The sequence below is a fragment of the Dermacentor albipictus genome, unplaced genomic scaffold (genome assembly GCF_038994185.2).
Source record: "Dermacentor albipictus isolate Rhodes 1998 colony unplaced genomic scaffold, USDA_Dalb.pri_finalv2 scaffold_16, whole genome shotgun sequence".
NCBI classification, from domain to species: Eukaryota; Metazoa; Arthropoda; class Arachnida; order Ixodida; family Ixodidae; genus Dermacentor; species Dermacentor albipictus.
Genome location: NW_027225570.1, coordinates 8,251,597 through 8,267,630, shown reverse-complemented (window position 1 = coordinate 8,267,630; position 16,034 = coordinate 8,251,597).

Here is a 16,034-nt window from a genome sequence, read left to right as displayed (position 1 = left end):
CGCGACAGCAATACTTTCAAGCAGCGCCGCGCCGGATCGCCCAAGCCAGAGAGGAGGAAAGGCTCTCCGCGCGCCCTATCCTCCTCGCCCGATGAAACGGTCTATATAGGTAGGATTTTTCTAAAGGGAGACGGGGGTAAGGGGGTTGGGCGAGGTGACGACCGAGGGTGTGTTAGCGGCGAGGGTGTAGAATTGAAAAGAAAGGCGTTCTATTCAAAGTCGTTGGAGGAATGTGAGGTAACGCCGTGTGTCAACCAGCCGTGTGTTTTTTCGCGGAATGGGCCTGGAGGAGGGGGGGGGGGCGAGGTATTATCTTCTCTGCTGGAGGTCAGTGAACCATCTTGTCTCTGAAAGAGAGAATAAAAGGAGCGGCAGAAAATGATGCTCATGGAAAAAAACAATGGAATAAATATTGGCACGCGCTAGTTACGCTAGATGTCGAGGAAGAAGAAGTGCGCGTGGTAGCTGCTGCGAAAACGAACTCCCCCACTGTGGGTATGTGCCACGGCCACTCAGGACAACAACAACAACAACAACAAAAAACGAACTGTAAAAGGCCGTTCGCTTAGAACTGACTGACTGGCTTTTCCTCTCGTGACAAACTGGTGGACGTGCTGGGTACGCATTCATCGTATGCCTACGGGTCCTCAACCAGAAGCTACCGACGCCAGTACCTCGAGGACGGCAGAAATCTATCGAAGCAGCCGTCGCCTCCAAGGTCTTCCACCGCAATACAGCCCCCTGGCAAGCTCCGTGAGGAAGATGTCAACTACGGCAAGCCAAACCGAGGGGATCCCAAATGCTGCCGTACAATGCATTCTCAACGCGCCTCGCTCGCCTAACCCGTTCCATGGCGACGCCTTTGAGGACGTTGAAGACTGGTTGGACCATTTCAACCGGGTCGCCGCCTTTAACGACTGGGACGATCGCCGTAAGTTGAAGAACGTCTACTTTTCCCTTTTAGACGCGGCGAGAGTATGGTACGAAAACCACGAAGCCTCATTTACCAGCTAGCAGGAGTTTTACCGACTGCTTTGCGAAGCCTTCTGCACTCCCGAAAGGAAAGAAAGAGCCGAACAGGCACTGTCTTCGAGGTTCCAAATGCCAAACGAAACCGTCGCCATGTTTGCCGAAGACATGACGCGATTGTTCCGTCGGGCCGATCCACTAATGCCAGAAGACAAGAAGGTGCGTCTGCTAATGCGAGACGTAAAAGAACAGCTTTTCGCGGGCTCGTGCGCAATCCTTCTACAACAGTCTCTCAGTTCATTCGTGAGGCAACAGTCATGGAACGTATGCTTCGGCAGCGGCACTCGCAGTATGAACGCCAGACCACCATGACTGCTGCATGCTCTCTCGTACCTGCAAATGATAACAGGGAGTCCCTTGCCGAGCTAATACGACAAATCGTTCGAGAAGAACTGCAGAAGTCCTATGCATCAGCTCCGGCACCTCTCAGTGCCGCGGTTCTTACGGATGTCATTCGGGAAGAAATCGGCAAAGTGGTTCATCCCTCGCCACCAACACAACCCGAACCTCCCACGTTCCCGTACGCGGATGCTCTTCGGGCTTCCGCGCCGTCGACGGGCCGTTTTCCGCAGCCGCCTGCTGGTATTTCTCGACGCTCCCCAAGTCCGATCCACCGCACGAATCCGCAAGCACCTTTTCATCCTGGTCCGCGCAAATCTACAGTATGGCGCACCCCCGACAACAGTCCGTTGTGCCCTCACTGCGGGGAGGCTGGTCACACGTATCGCGACTGCCAGTACCGACGGGGATACCATCCGGACGCCCGTTGCCCGCGCTATGGCGAACGCCCGCACGACATCGAGCAATACTTAGAAAGTAACCGGCTTCCTCCTGCCCAACAGCGAAGACAGTGACGGTCGCCTTCACCTCGTCAGTACGCGTCACCAAACCGTGCTCGACCCGCCTTTGATTCCGCTGGAGTCAACGGTGGAAGCCCGCGCCGGGGAAACTGAAAACGGCGACCTCCGGGGGTGAGGCCGCTGTCATGCGAACCATCAAATATCCTCCGCCGACGCCATCCCCTCGCGACGTACCGCTGACGCCTTCATTCGAAACTGCAAAAAGAACTTCTGCTGCTATTAGTGCTTCAATCGACGGTTATCCGGTAACTGCACTTGTCGATACGGGAGCTGACTACTCGGTTATGAGTGCCTCACTGGCCACTCGGCTACGCAAGGTGCTGACAGCGTGGGACGGCCCACATCTGATTACGGCCGGAGGACACCTCGTGTCACCCATTGGACGATGCACCGCCAGACTTGCAATTTCTACTTCGACTTTCGTAGCGTCTTTCCTTGTGGTGCCCAAGTGTTGTCGGCTAGTTATACTGGGCATGGATTTTCTCCAGGAGTATGGGGCGATCATTAACCTTCGTGACTTGTTCGTGACTTTTTCTAACTACGTTTCTTCGGATTCGAGTGTGGAGGATGAACATCACCGCGCGGCTTTACGCGTGGTCGATGACTGCGTGACGTTACCGCCTCGAAGTAACATCTTCGTCCTCGTTGAATGCCCCCAAGAACAACTAGCAATAGGGATTGCCGAAGGTAACCCCGCCATATTGCTGGATCGCGAAGTCGGCGTCGCACGAGGTCTCGTAGAGCTCCAACATAGGCAAACCACTATTCTAGTTACCAACTTCAGTGGCGAATACAAGCACTTTGCGAGGCATACCACCATGGCCTACTTTGAAACGGTGGCCGATTCCAACGCCTGTGCTTGGGTAACGACAATATCGATTCCGGAACCCAGCGATGTGGATTTGACCAGTCACATCAACGTCAACCCACAGCTAGACCAAAATGAGAAGCAGAGGCTCCTCACTCTGCTATCGTCATTTAGCGACTGTTTCGCCACCACGTCGAAGGTGAAACAGACTCCTTTAATCAAACACAGAATCATCACTGAACCGACCGTCCAACCTGTTCGCCAACACGCTTATCGCGTGTCGCAAAGAGAACAGGATGCCATTCGTCATCAAGTTAAACAAATGCTCGACGATGATGTCATTCAACCATCGACAAGTCCTTGGTCTTCACCTGTTGTATTAGTTAAAAAGAAAGACGGTTCACTACGATTCTGTGTCGATTACCGCAAACTGAACAAGGTCACGAAAAAATACGTTTACCCACTTCCTCGAATTGACGACTCCTTGGATCGCCTGCGACATGCCCGTTACTTTTCTTCAATGGATCTGCGTAGTGGGTACTGGCAAATTGAAGTTGACGAACGGGACCAGGAAAAAACGGCGTTTATAACACCCGACGGTCTCTATCAATTTAAGGTCCTCCCTTTTGGATTGTGTTCCGCTCCGGCCACATTTCACCGCATGATGGACATAGTTTTATCTGACCTCAAGTGGAACTCGTGTTTAGTCTACTTAGGCGATGTAGTTATTTTTTCCACCACGTTTGAACAACACATCCAGCGGCTTGAGGCGGTTCTTCAAGCTATCCGCACCGCCGGCCTCTCCCTGAAGCCCGAAAAATGTCACTTTGGCTACGAGGAGCTCAAATTTCTAGGTCATATTGTCAGCAGCACCGATGTGCGCCCTGACCCTGACAAAGCCATGGCAGTCGCTCTGTTCCCGATACCGAAGACAAAACACGATGTCCGCCGATTTTTAGGGCTTTGCGCGTATTACCGCCGTTTTGTACCCAATTTTTGTGAAATTGCCGAACCTTTGCAACGACTCATCAAGAACGACGTCACATTTATTTGGGGCCCGGCAACATCCGACGCCTTCCACGACCTTCAGCAACGTCTACAGACACCACCGATCCTTGGTCACTTTGACACCGAGGCTGATACAGAAGTGCATACTGATGCTGGTAACGTTGGTCTCGGAGCGACACTCGTAGTTTCAAGCTGGTGTTGAGCGCGTTATTGCGTATGCCAGCCGAACCTTGTCTGCTGCTGAAAAAAACTACTCAGCAACTGAAAAAGAATGTTTGGCAGTCATATGGGCTATCCAGAAGTTCCGCCCATACCTGCACAGACGCCCCTTCCGTGTCGTCAGCGACCACCACTCTCTCTGCTGGCTGGCGAATCTCAACGATCCTTCAGGCCGTCTCGCAAGAGGCAGCCTTCGGTTGCAGGAATTTGAAGTGACCACCGTCTATAAGTCTGGCCAGAAACACACTGACGCCGACTGTCTCTCCCGCGCCCCCGTCGAGCCAGCGCCACCAGATACTGACGACGATTCGGGTTTTAACGCGATAGCGTTAAGGAGCTCGTGTCGCAGAAAAGCCGGTGTCGTCGGTGTCGGCGTCGGGTGTCGGCGTTTGCGGCGTTGACCGTGAGCGATAAATCACGGCAGGCGCTTCATAAATAAAAAGCAACTTCCAAGATTGGCCCGGTGGGAATCGAACCAGGGTCTCCGGAGTGTGAGACGGAGACGCTACCACTCAGCCACGAGTTCGATGCTTCCAAGCGGTGCAAACGCGCCTCTAGTGAATGCGGTGTTGCCTTCGAAACGAGCCGTGGAAAGTTATACTGCGGTGTATATCGGTAATTATGAACATGTAACGTACAGAAGTCACAATTACACGAGTTGCGAAGTGCGTTTCCGCTGCATTTCTTCTGCGCTTTCCGCACACGCGGAGCCATCTTGTGGCAAACACAGAAGACCCCCTCCTCTCAATGTACGGCGCTGCCCCGACAGGAGGCGCGCCGCGCGCGCATTGGGACCGCTGCCAGGCGCGTCGAGGGACTCCCTCTCCCCTGACGACACTTCGCCGTGCTCCCGGTTTAGATTACTATCTATCTCTCTGCCCGTGCCGATCACGACGTTTGGCTGGCGTAGATCGTTTCCCCTCCGAGACACCGAGTTCTTTGGTTCGTTCCGTTCGCTCAGGCGCACGTTTCGTTGCCGCGCCGAACGCTGCGTTGCTCGACGCTCACCGCGTGATAGGTGGGCGCTAATTCCGATGCGGGGCGCATCGTAAGTGATCGCTGTGCCGTAGCGCATTGTCTTATACCCCTTGGCGGGTCGACGGGAACGCTGTCGCGTCCCACTCTTGAAGGCGAAGCTTAAGCGTCCTCCAATTTTTCTTTGTACCCTCCCGTCCTTAAACCTTGCTCAACAGCAACACCAAGATTCCGAGCTCCAGCCCTTGATTGAATACCTTGAAGGAAGCCGCCCACAACCCCCACGGCAGTTCGCGCGTCACTTGTCATCTTTCTGCCTACGTGGCGACATCCTATACAAGCGGAACTTTCACCCTACGGCAACCGCTTTCCTGCTCGTTGTTCCCGCTACTCTCCGCGACGACGTTATACGTGCATGCCACGACGAACCAACGTCTGGGCATCTTGGCTTCACGCGTACTCTCACGAGGATCAAGCAGAAGTACTATTGGCAAAAACTCACAAAAACCGTGAAGCAGTACGTCAGAAGTTGTCGAGATTGCCAGCGTCGCAAAGTTCCACCACTGAAAACAGCCGGTCTGCTTCAGCCTGTCCGACCTCCTTGCTCACCTTTTGAACAAGTCGGGATGGATTTACTAGGCCCATTTCCCAAGTCTTCGGCGGATAACCGCTGGATCGTCGTCACCACCGATTACCTCACTCGATACTGCGAAACACAAGCCGTTCAGCGAGCTACTGCTTCAGATGTTGCTAACTTCTTCAACAAAAATATCGTCCTTCGACATGGTGCTCCCGCTGTCGTCATCACAGACCGTGGTACGGCCTTCACTGCCCAGTTGGTCCGACATATCCTGCAGCTGAGCGGGACAACGCACCATACGGCAACTGCGTATCACCCGCAGACTAACGGTTTAACTGAGCGTCTCAACAAAACGATTGCGGATATGCTTTCCATGTATGTTGCCACGGACCATAACAATTGGGACGAACTGCTCCCGTATGTGACATTCGCGTACAACACTGCCCTACAAGAAACCACCGGGTTTCGTCCTTTTCCTCTGGTCTACGGACGCGACGTCACCACTATGCTCGACGTGATGCTCCTACCAACTTCGTCGCAACCTACCGCACCAGATACAGACGCCTTTGTTCAGCGTGCCGAAGCAGCGCGGCACCTTGCGCGGCAACGAATTCTATCCCGACAAAGTCAAGATGCTCGTCGATACAACATATGCCATCGAGACGTCACATACAACCCGGGAGATCTTGTATGGGTTTGGACCCCTAAACGTCAAAGAGGCCGCTCAGAAAAATTATTGCGCCGATACTTTGGACCCTACATAGTTTTGCGTCGTCTAAGTCCTGTCAACTACGAAGTTATTCCAGCCGACAGTTCGCACCACTCCCGTAGACCACGTTCCTCTGACATTGTTCACGTTACCAGAATGAAGCCCTATCTTTCGCGCTGACTCTCATCCACAAACTTTGTGATTCGGCCCCTGTCGTCTCGTCCGTTGCCTTTCTCATTTCTTTTATTTTTTCCTTGTGGCATTTAACATCTCCCCAACTTTATTTATTTATTTATTTATTTATTTATTTATTTATTTATTTATTTATTTATTTATTTATTTATTTATTTATTTGGAGGGAGGGGTAATGGCACGCGCTAGTTACGCTAGATGTCGAGGAAGAAGTGTGCGTGGTAGCTGCTGCGAAAACGAACTGTAAACGGCCGTTCGCTTAGAGCTGACTGACTGGCTTTTCCTCTCGTGACAATATATAAATATAGAAAAAAAGAGAAAGGAAGGGGGAAAATAACACTAAGCAATCCTTGGAAAAATAACTAAGTGCTGTTTACTATAGCTAGAAACTTAGCATAGCGAATAGGTTTTAAAGCTCCCTTTGAAACGTTTATGTCTATTGCTTGCGATGTCTTGAACTTTATGGTTATGGTATGAGTCTGTATTTTCTGTCTGGAGCAGATAGGAAATTTGACTGCAGGTTGTAGAGTTTAAATTCACGTGTGTTATGACCTATTTGGTTGTTGTAGTTTGGTCGCTGTACTGTTGTAGTCCAAATATTGTTCGCTATCAGTAGGCTTCTGGTAAAGCGTCGGTAAAGGCCCCTTGCACGAAAGACACACGGCTGTCTGATACAAAGCGCTACCTCACATTCCTCCACCGCCGTTGAATAGCACACCTCTCTTTTCAATTATATACCCTAGCCACTAACACAACCTCGGTAGATGCCTCTCCCACCCGCCTTACTCCCGTTCTACACTTTAGAAGAACCCTACGCCTAATATACTGTGCCGAGGAAAGCATAAGTCGCCTTGGAACAGACAAGTCCACATGTCGAAACGATGACTGCCGCTTTTCCCTTGTTCCCGTTTTGCTCATGGTCTTGATTTAATGAATTACGCTATACATCCTTTTCTTTCTAGCATTCTTGTAGACATCCTAATTTTTTTTTCTTCCACAAAATTACTGTATCTGCCTTGTACCGTACATATGCCTGTAACGGATCCCGTCTTGTCAATCTCTTGTCTGCTCCTTTTGCACCAATACTCTAAACGTCTCTTCCTTATCTCAACTACTGAGAAGTTTATGGTTCCATTCCTTTTAAATCCAAGCGCTTCTGCAAGATGTATACTTCCTACTGGTTTCACTGAGTGAAGATAACCTTTATTTCGAGAACCATGTGTGGTCACATTCTGCGCTATGACAATGCCAAAAGTAGGGAACGCAACGTAATCCCCGTCAGCGACAGAAGGAGAGGGCGTCAAAAGAACAGGAGTAGCGGATTGTGGCGGCAATCCCACGAACTCTAGAGTACATAGTTGCGTAGGCTTGGCAGCAAGGTTCTCGGGAACAGAAGGGGGTCCAAGTTGGACACCAATGAGAGCAGCATTCCAGGCAAGTTGGTAATCCGTTACTGAAGTAAGATTGCGCAACAACAAAAAAAGAACACGGACGTAAGAGAAGAGGACACACCAAGCGCAATCTTTCAACTGAGTTTATTGTACCACTCAACTGATTTTATACAAGTGAAGCAGTGTAGATTGCGTGTGCGCTTACATGAAAATGAACTGCGCATTCGTGTAACATAGTTACGAGTCATGTGATGCCGCCTCCAAGAAAGAGTTATTTTTCTGTGAGAGCCAGTGAAGGGACACTAACACACTTATCACCCAATTTTGCAATCATCTGCGCTGCAGTTATTTCTCGGATGAGCTGCGGTTCACGGTGAGTGCTTCAGCCAGTCGGCGATGTCCGGCGGCTCCAGCAGTGCCGTGAAATATGCCAAACTCGAGAGCACGCGAGACATATTCGCTGATAATCCTGCTTCCTCAGCTGAGCGGGACTGCGGTATCTCGGGTAAAAGGGCTCGTTCCTCGGTGTGACTGGTGGAAGCGGCGGCGCAGACATAGGAGAGTCCCAAGTTAGCGACCTTCTGTCGAACCACCCTTGAATCAAAGAAACCATAGGCTGGTTGGTAGTAGGGACATGGGGCACGAGAGGTGCTGCTGACATTCATTATATTTCACGACGAACGATACCTGTCAAAGTCTCCGAAGCAGGCGATTGTAAAGTCGGTGGTGGTCCTTCACATGATGAAGATGCGGCAGTATTGCGTAGCCTGGTGAATTGCTGGTCGACATAGCTGAATTTCGCTTGTTCGAATCGCCACCAGTCTTTCGCAATGACATCCACAGTAGCACAGTTCCTGAATACCAAGAGGCTGAATGCGTCATCGGCGATACCTTTGAGTATGTGCCCGATTTTGTCCGCTTCGGACATGTTACGGTAAGCTTTACGGCAGAGCGCTAGAATATCCTGGCATACGAAAAGTATCATTCAATAGATGACTACGCACGAGAACCAAGTTCTTTTTAGCAACTAGTTAATGACAGGAGTGCTCGCCGAACAAGTCATTCATTTTTGCTTTTGATTTCCAGCTGGTCAAATCGTGCTCATGCGTCTCCCACCAGACGGGCGCGGTTACTTTCAGAAAAAATACCACATTTGCCAGCATAAGCATATCGTCCCACCTATTCTGTTTACTGGCACTCTCATATCATGAGTTACAATCCTCGGCGTCCAGGTCATCTGCGCCGCACAAGGTGCCTGGATCTTTTGGAAGCGATAAGATGACGCATGGCGGGGAAGGCTCGTGCACAGTGTTCCGGCGTCCAACAACGAACACGCAGCGTGTAAGCAACCAGAAGAAGAACGTTTATTCGGGATTGCTTCCCAACAAATAAAGTGTACCGGCGGCTGCATGATAACAGCCACGTGTTACAGATAGCATGCTGGCCAGGGCACATGCATAGAGCGCATGCGCGTCTGATACAATACATCTCTCTCAGTGCAATATTTAAAACTCTGCAAGCACAATACGGGACACTTGGTGGAAATCCTGGTCGTAGTGAAGACGACTGGGCTGTCGCTTTTGTCGGGCAAACCGCCTTGGCACATATTGGGTGGGCTGGGTTGTAGGCTGCGATATTCCCGCGTTTTCCTGGGCTTGCAAGGGCTGTGTTATAGACTGTGGTGCTCCTGCATTTTCCTGGGAAATGTCTTCACTCTCAGAGTCATCTTCCGTTAAGTCACGCCGGAATGTCTCACGTGTGGCTAGAAGATGTTGTCGGTTGCGCCAAAGCACCTGGTTGTCCTCTGTAAGGACGCGATAAGACTTTGGTGCCGCCAGGCCCATGACTCGAGCTTTGCAGTCCCATGCATGCCCTTGTACTCGTACAACTGCATCTTGAGTGCTCGCAGATTTTTCCCTTTGGATGGCCTTTGGCTGCGTGGTTGGCGCCGAGAGGTCAGTTGACTGGAGCATGACACGAAGTCTGGTAACCGAGTGCGTAACTTCCTGCCTTGCAGGAGTTCTCCAGGGGACCGGCCTTCGGCTAGTGGAGCCGAGCGATAGCCGAGTAGACCCAACCAGAAGTCCTCGTTGAGCTCGCCAGTCTTCTTCATTATTCTTTATCACAATTTGGACTCCTTTCTCGGCGAGGCCATTGGACCGTGGGAATCTCGGACTCGACGTCACATGATTGAACTCGTGTATCTGGATGCGAACAAAGCAAATTGATGAGATGAAAACTGAGGACCGTTGTCGGTGCAGACTTCCAACGGAATTCCATACCTTGCAAAAATTGAGCTAAGTGTAGCAATGACAGTGCACGTCGTTGTGTCGATTAGCTTTTCGACTTCACGAAAGTTTGAAAATGCGTCCAACACGCACAGGTAGGAGTTTCCGCCGTACATAAAAATGTCAACACCTACCTTGTAGCAGGCATGGTCTGGGATCGGCCTAAGCACCACTGATTCAGTTTGTTGTTTGTACGCATATTTTTGACAAACAGAACAGGTCTTGACCATGTTTTCGATGTCCGTATTCAGTAGCGGCCAAAAAACCAAGTGACGCGTTCTCGCTTTGCACTTATTTATGCCTAAGTGACCTTCATAAATGCGACCGAGTATGTCAGCTCTCATAGCCTTTGGGATGACTTTGGTCCCCTTCATAACAATGCCCTTGACTTCTGATAACTCAGGACCGAATGGCTTCATCCATACTTCAATTCCTTCTTCGTATCCCACTTCTGACACCATGTTCCGGCGTCCAACAATGAACACGCAACGTGAAAGCAACCACAAGAAGAACGTTTATGCGGGATTGCTTCCCAACATATATAGTGTACCGGTGGCTGCATGATAACAGCCACGTGTTACAGATAGCATGCTGGCCAAGGCACCTGCATAAAGCGCATGCGCGTCTGATACAATACACACAGTAGGTTCCAGCGGGGTGTGTCCTTCAGTGGCCAGGGAACAACGCGGTGACCGCAATGGAGTTCCGTGCTTGGGTTGTGGTGATGAAGCGGCAGCGTACCCCGCACATCCACCAGAAATGTTGCAGAAAAAAACGTATATTTACAAATATTTACCCCTCACCCCTAGTGCCCCTCCAACATTGGGCGCACTGGAAGACGGCGGGCACCAGCCGTAGTTGCTCAGTGGCTATGGAGTTGTGCTGCTGAGCACGAGGTCACGCTATCGAATCCCGGCCACGTCGGCCGCATTTCGATGGAGGTTAAATGCGAAAACACCCATGTACTTAGATTTATGTGCACGTTAAAGAACCCCTGGTGGTCGAAATTTCCGGAGTCCTCCACTACAGCGTGCCTCATAATCAGAAAGTAGTTTTGGCACGTAAAACCCCATAACTTTTTTTTTGAGATGGCATAAAGCCACCATTCATATCGGCTAACCCTCGCATGCTTGCACTCGCATTTGCAGCATACAGCGCGGGGCAACCCCACGGTGACGCCAACGCCTATGACCAAGGAAGGTTTTAACGCGATAGCGTTAAGGAGCTCGTGTCGCAGAAAAGCCGGTGTCGTCGGCGTCGGTGTCGGGTGTCGACGTCCGCGGCGTTGACCATGAGCGATAAATCATGGCAGGCGCTTCATAAATAAAAAGCAACTTCCAAGATTGGCCCGGTGGGAATCGAACCAGGGTCTCCGGAGTGTGAGACGGAGACGCTACCACTCAGTCACGAGTTCGATGCTTCCAAGCGGTACAAACGCGCCTCTAGTGAATGCGGTGTTGCCTTCGAAACGAGCCGTGGAAAGTTATACTGCGGTGTATATCGGTAATTATGAACATGTAACGTACAGAAGTCGCAATTACACGAGTTGCGAAGTGCGTTTCCGCTGCATTTCTTCTGCGCTTTCCGCACACGCAGAGCCATCTTGCGGCAAACACAGAAGACCCCCTCCTCTCAATGTACGGCGCTGCCCCGACAGGAGGCGCGCCGCGCGCGCATTGGGACCTCTGCCAGGCGCGTCGCGGTCCCGACTCCCTCTCTCCTGACGACGCTTCGCCGTGCTCCCGGTTGCAGAATCAAGCGCCGTTCCTTTCTTTAGATTACTATCTATCTCTCTGCCCGTGCCGATCACGACGTTTGGCTGGTGTAGATCGTTTCCCCTCCGAGACACCGAGTTCTTCGGTTCGTTCCGTTCGCTCAGGCGCACGTTTCGTTGCCGCGCCGAACGCTGCGTTGCTCGACGCTCACCGCGTGATAGGTGGGCGCTAAGTCCGATGCGGGGCGCATCGTAAGTGATCGCTGTGCCGTAGCGCATTGTCTTATACCCCTTGGCGGGTCGACGGGAACGCTGTCGCGTCCCACTCTTGAAGGCGAAGCTTAAGCGTCGTCCAATTTTTTTGCCTGGAGCGTCCATATACTTGCTATTGCACTAAAAACAAAGATAATTCTTATGTGCGAGGGAAACCAAATGTTTGTTATTAGTAACGTAAAGATGTGGGCAGTTTTTTTGTGTTCTTCATAGCATTTACCGAAATATGACTACCTTTGTAATTATTATACTTATCGAATGTATGTCAATGCTGGGCTTTAAAACACACTTAAAAACATACTAATCCTGCTCATGTAATCAACCGTTTCTGTCATAAATATGACATGCTCCTTTTCTTTGAGGTAGCGGTTACATCCATGCCTGTTTTCAGGTTGGTAGTCGCAGCAAATTATTGTAGGGTTCGGTGCCGTTTTACAGCAAAGTGGTTAACCTCTCAGCGCACGTCCTGTCGTCTTTCTTGTCCGTGTCAATCCAGCGCTATGACTTCAATTGACAATTCACTTCTAGTTGGTCGCAATTTCTTGTGTCCGTGTGCGATGTTTGGTTCACAGAAAAAGAAACGGCACCTGCAGTAATGCTTTGTGTTGTAGAGTAAAACACGTTGTGGGCCTAGTTGGTGCACAGTTTTCAAAAGATGAAGCGCCGATATAGTGACAGCACAATAACAAGGAACAAAGACAGGACAAGGCGCTTGCTGTCTTTGTTCCTTTTTAGTGTGCTGTCACTGTTGGCGCTTCATCTTTTGTAAAATTTCTGTTTTAGTTTCAGGCTAACAGAATTAGACAAGAAGAAAAGGGGTTAACCGAGGGGCCCGATTTTTATGAGTCGTGCCATAAGAAGCCAAGAAACACTGACACCAGGACAACATACGGAAAATGATTTGCGCTTACTAAATGAAATAAACGATAAATTAATGGAAATGAAAGTGAATGAAAAAAAACAACGTGCCATAGGTAGGGGACGATCCCGCAATATTCGCAACAGCATTGTGTTTTCTCGTATATTACCATTAAAATCCGGTGCTATCATGTTTACAGGTTGTACGAAAGTCTCACCTTACAAATTTTGTGACACATTTTACCTTGAGAAAACGAATTAGTCCAATAACACACTTGCGCCAAGCAGAGGGCCTATATAATGAGCATTATTTGATCTTGCCGTTGAGAGCGGGAGTTGGCCGACGTTGAGGTGGACTTTCAGAATCAAACGTTTGTTTACGTTATGTACGTGAATATAACAAGACGAAATAACAGTAAAAAGTCATGGATTGCCATCAGCAAATTGTACGCGGAGGCCCGCGGCAAAAAGAACGTCTTTTTCCTCGATGTTTCTCTGGCTTATAACTTCTCCAGCCCATCGGGGTCACGTCATTTTCATCCAATCGTCGGGTTCGTGCAAGTGGCATCATGCTCATCCAACCATCGGGACTCTACGAGGGACGTAATGTTCGGCCAATGGGGAAACTCCCTGTGCTCTTTCTCCGATGGCTGCCTCCTCGCCTAGAAGGCGCTCATGGAGGGGACGGGCTGCCTTGAACGACATTCCAGTGCTTGATGCAGCATTTCCCGACACTATCGGGTCGACTACTGCGGACCATGCCGGCTTCCACTTTCAGGAAGCGCCCCACAGGGGCTGCACACGCGGCACAGGAGGGTGGGATAGCCAACCTGTCTAGTGGGTCAATGCGCACCTGCCCAGCGCAATTGGAATGCAACGGCGAGTGGTTGCGTTCGGAGACCTTGACCAATGCTATTTAATAACCAGTATCTAACAGAAACTGCTCGCCCCGTAATTTCCGAATGGTGTCAGCGAACTCAATTCAGTGGCCATGAAAAACGTCTATGAAGCCTGTAGAACACTGGCGACGAGCTTCGTGTGATGAATTCCTGGATTCCGTGCCCTGGAGAACATACGTCAAACAAATGGAACAAAATAGCACCGCCTAAAGTGGAAGCGCAGGCTCTTGACCCTTAATGGAATTTCATTTTCATTTCATTTCATATATTGAACCCTCAAGGCCAAAGGCATTAAAGAGGGGAGTGGTTACAAAACAGGAATACATAAATAAATACAATGCATATTACAGAACAAGTATTATCATCTTCCTGTTATACAATGTTAGCTAGTGCAGAACGAAAATGCTGGTTATCAAATATGTCGACAATATCTGCGGGAAGGCGCTTCCATTCGCGTGATGTGTGAGGCAAGAAAGACTGAAATGCAGTTTTAGTGTTACATGTTTCAATGCCAACTTTGTGACGATGGTCAATGCGACTTGACACGTATCTGGGGGACGAAGTGAGGGAATCGCGTAGCACGGGGTGATGGTATAGTTTATGAAAAAGGCTCAAACGAATTGTCTGCCGGCGGGATGCTAGAAGAGGTTAAGAAAGATTAGCTTTCATGTTTGTTACACTTGCGGTACGGTTAAAGTTGGACAGGATAAAACGAGCAACGTTATTTTGAACCCGCTCAAGTAAAGTTGTCAGTTTTTCATGGTGCGGATCCCATATCGCGGCGGCATATTCCAAATTAGAACGTATTAGTGTTTTATAAAGCAGTAATTTCAAAGAAGATGGAGTTTTGGAAAAGTTACGGCGCACGTAGCCCAACATGCGGTTAGCTTTGTTAGTAATGTATTCAATATGACGGGTCCAGTTAAGGTCAGTAGAAATATGAACACCCAGGTATTTATATGAAGTAACCGCTTCTAACGCAACGTTATTTAGGTAGTATACAGGTGGAGAGTTGGCAATTCTTGATATTCGCATAATTTTGCACTTATTAGTATTAAGTTCCATAAGCCATTCATTACTCCAACAAGAAATGTTAGAGAGGTCACGCTGAAGAATGTTAGCATCGTCGGGGGATTTTATTTCGCGGAAAACAACAGTCATCAGCAAATAAAAGAATGTTAGATGATGCAATGGAAGGGAGATCATTGATGTAAATAAGAAATAAAAGGGGTCCAAGCACTGACCCTTGTGGCACGCCCGAGTAAACTTCGCTGAAAGGGGAGTTAAAATTATTAGCGTAAACGAACTGCAATCGGTTAAGAAGAAAGTATTCAATCCATTTCAGAACATTGTAGTCGATATTCAGTTGGGTTAGCTTTAAAAATAATAAGCGGTGACATACCTTGTCGAATGCTTTCGAGTAATCTAGGAAAATGCAGTCAGCTTCTGATGCGCGATCTAAAATATGGTGAAGTTTGATAGTGAAACTGGCAAGTTGTGTTTCGCAAGAAAATGACCTACGGAAACCATGCTGTGCGGGTGTAAAAAATGAATTAGACTCGAGAAAGTTCACAAGGTTAGCGAAGATTACATGTTCTAATAGTTTGCAACAAGTACTAGTGAGCGAGATGGGGCGATAAATTATAGGGGATGTTCTACTTCCTGACTTGAATAATGGAACCACCTTCCCGACTTTCCATTGTGTTGGCAGAGTGGAACTATCGAGAGTCTGCTGAAATAACTTTGTTAGTATTAAGGAAGTGTAGACAATTGTGTTTTTTTTTATTTAGCATGTATGCAGTCAACACCGGGCGATGAATGAAATTAAGGGCATCAATAAGTTTAGCAACGCCAGATGAATCGATGAAAATTTGAGGCATAGTTGGGAAATTATACCGGAGTGGAACGGGATGTTTGGTGTTTGATGTGCGCGAGAAGTTGAGAACAAAGGTTTCGTTAAGTTCTGATGCGCATAAATGAGCCGGAATAGGGTCACCCGACGCGTCAGTTAAGTTAATAGATTCTTCGGTATGCGGGTTGATGACGCGCCAAAATTTTTTGATGTTAGTAGATAGCATCGATGGTAAAGTGTTAGAGAGGAAGTTATCTTTTGCTTGCTTAAACGCAGTTACATACGCATCAGCGGCAGTCTTGTATGCCTCCCAGTGTGTGTTACATTGTGATAGCCTGGCTGTAAGATAACGGCGCTTTTTTCTGTTAGATAGGCGTCT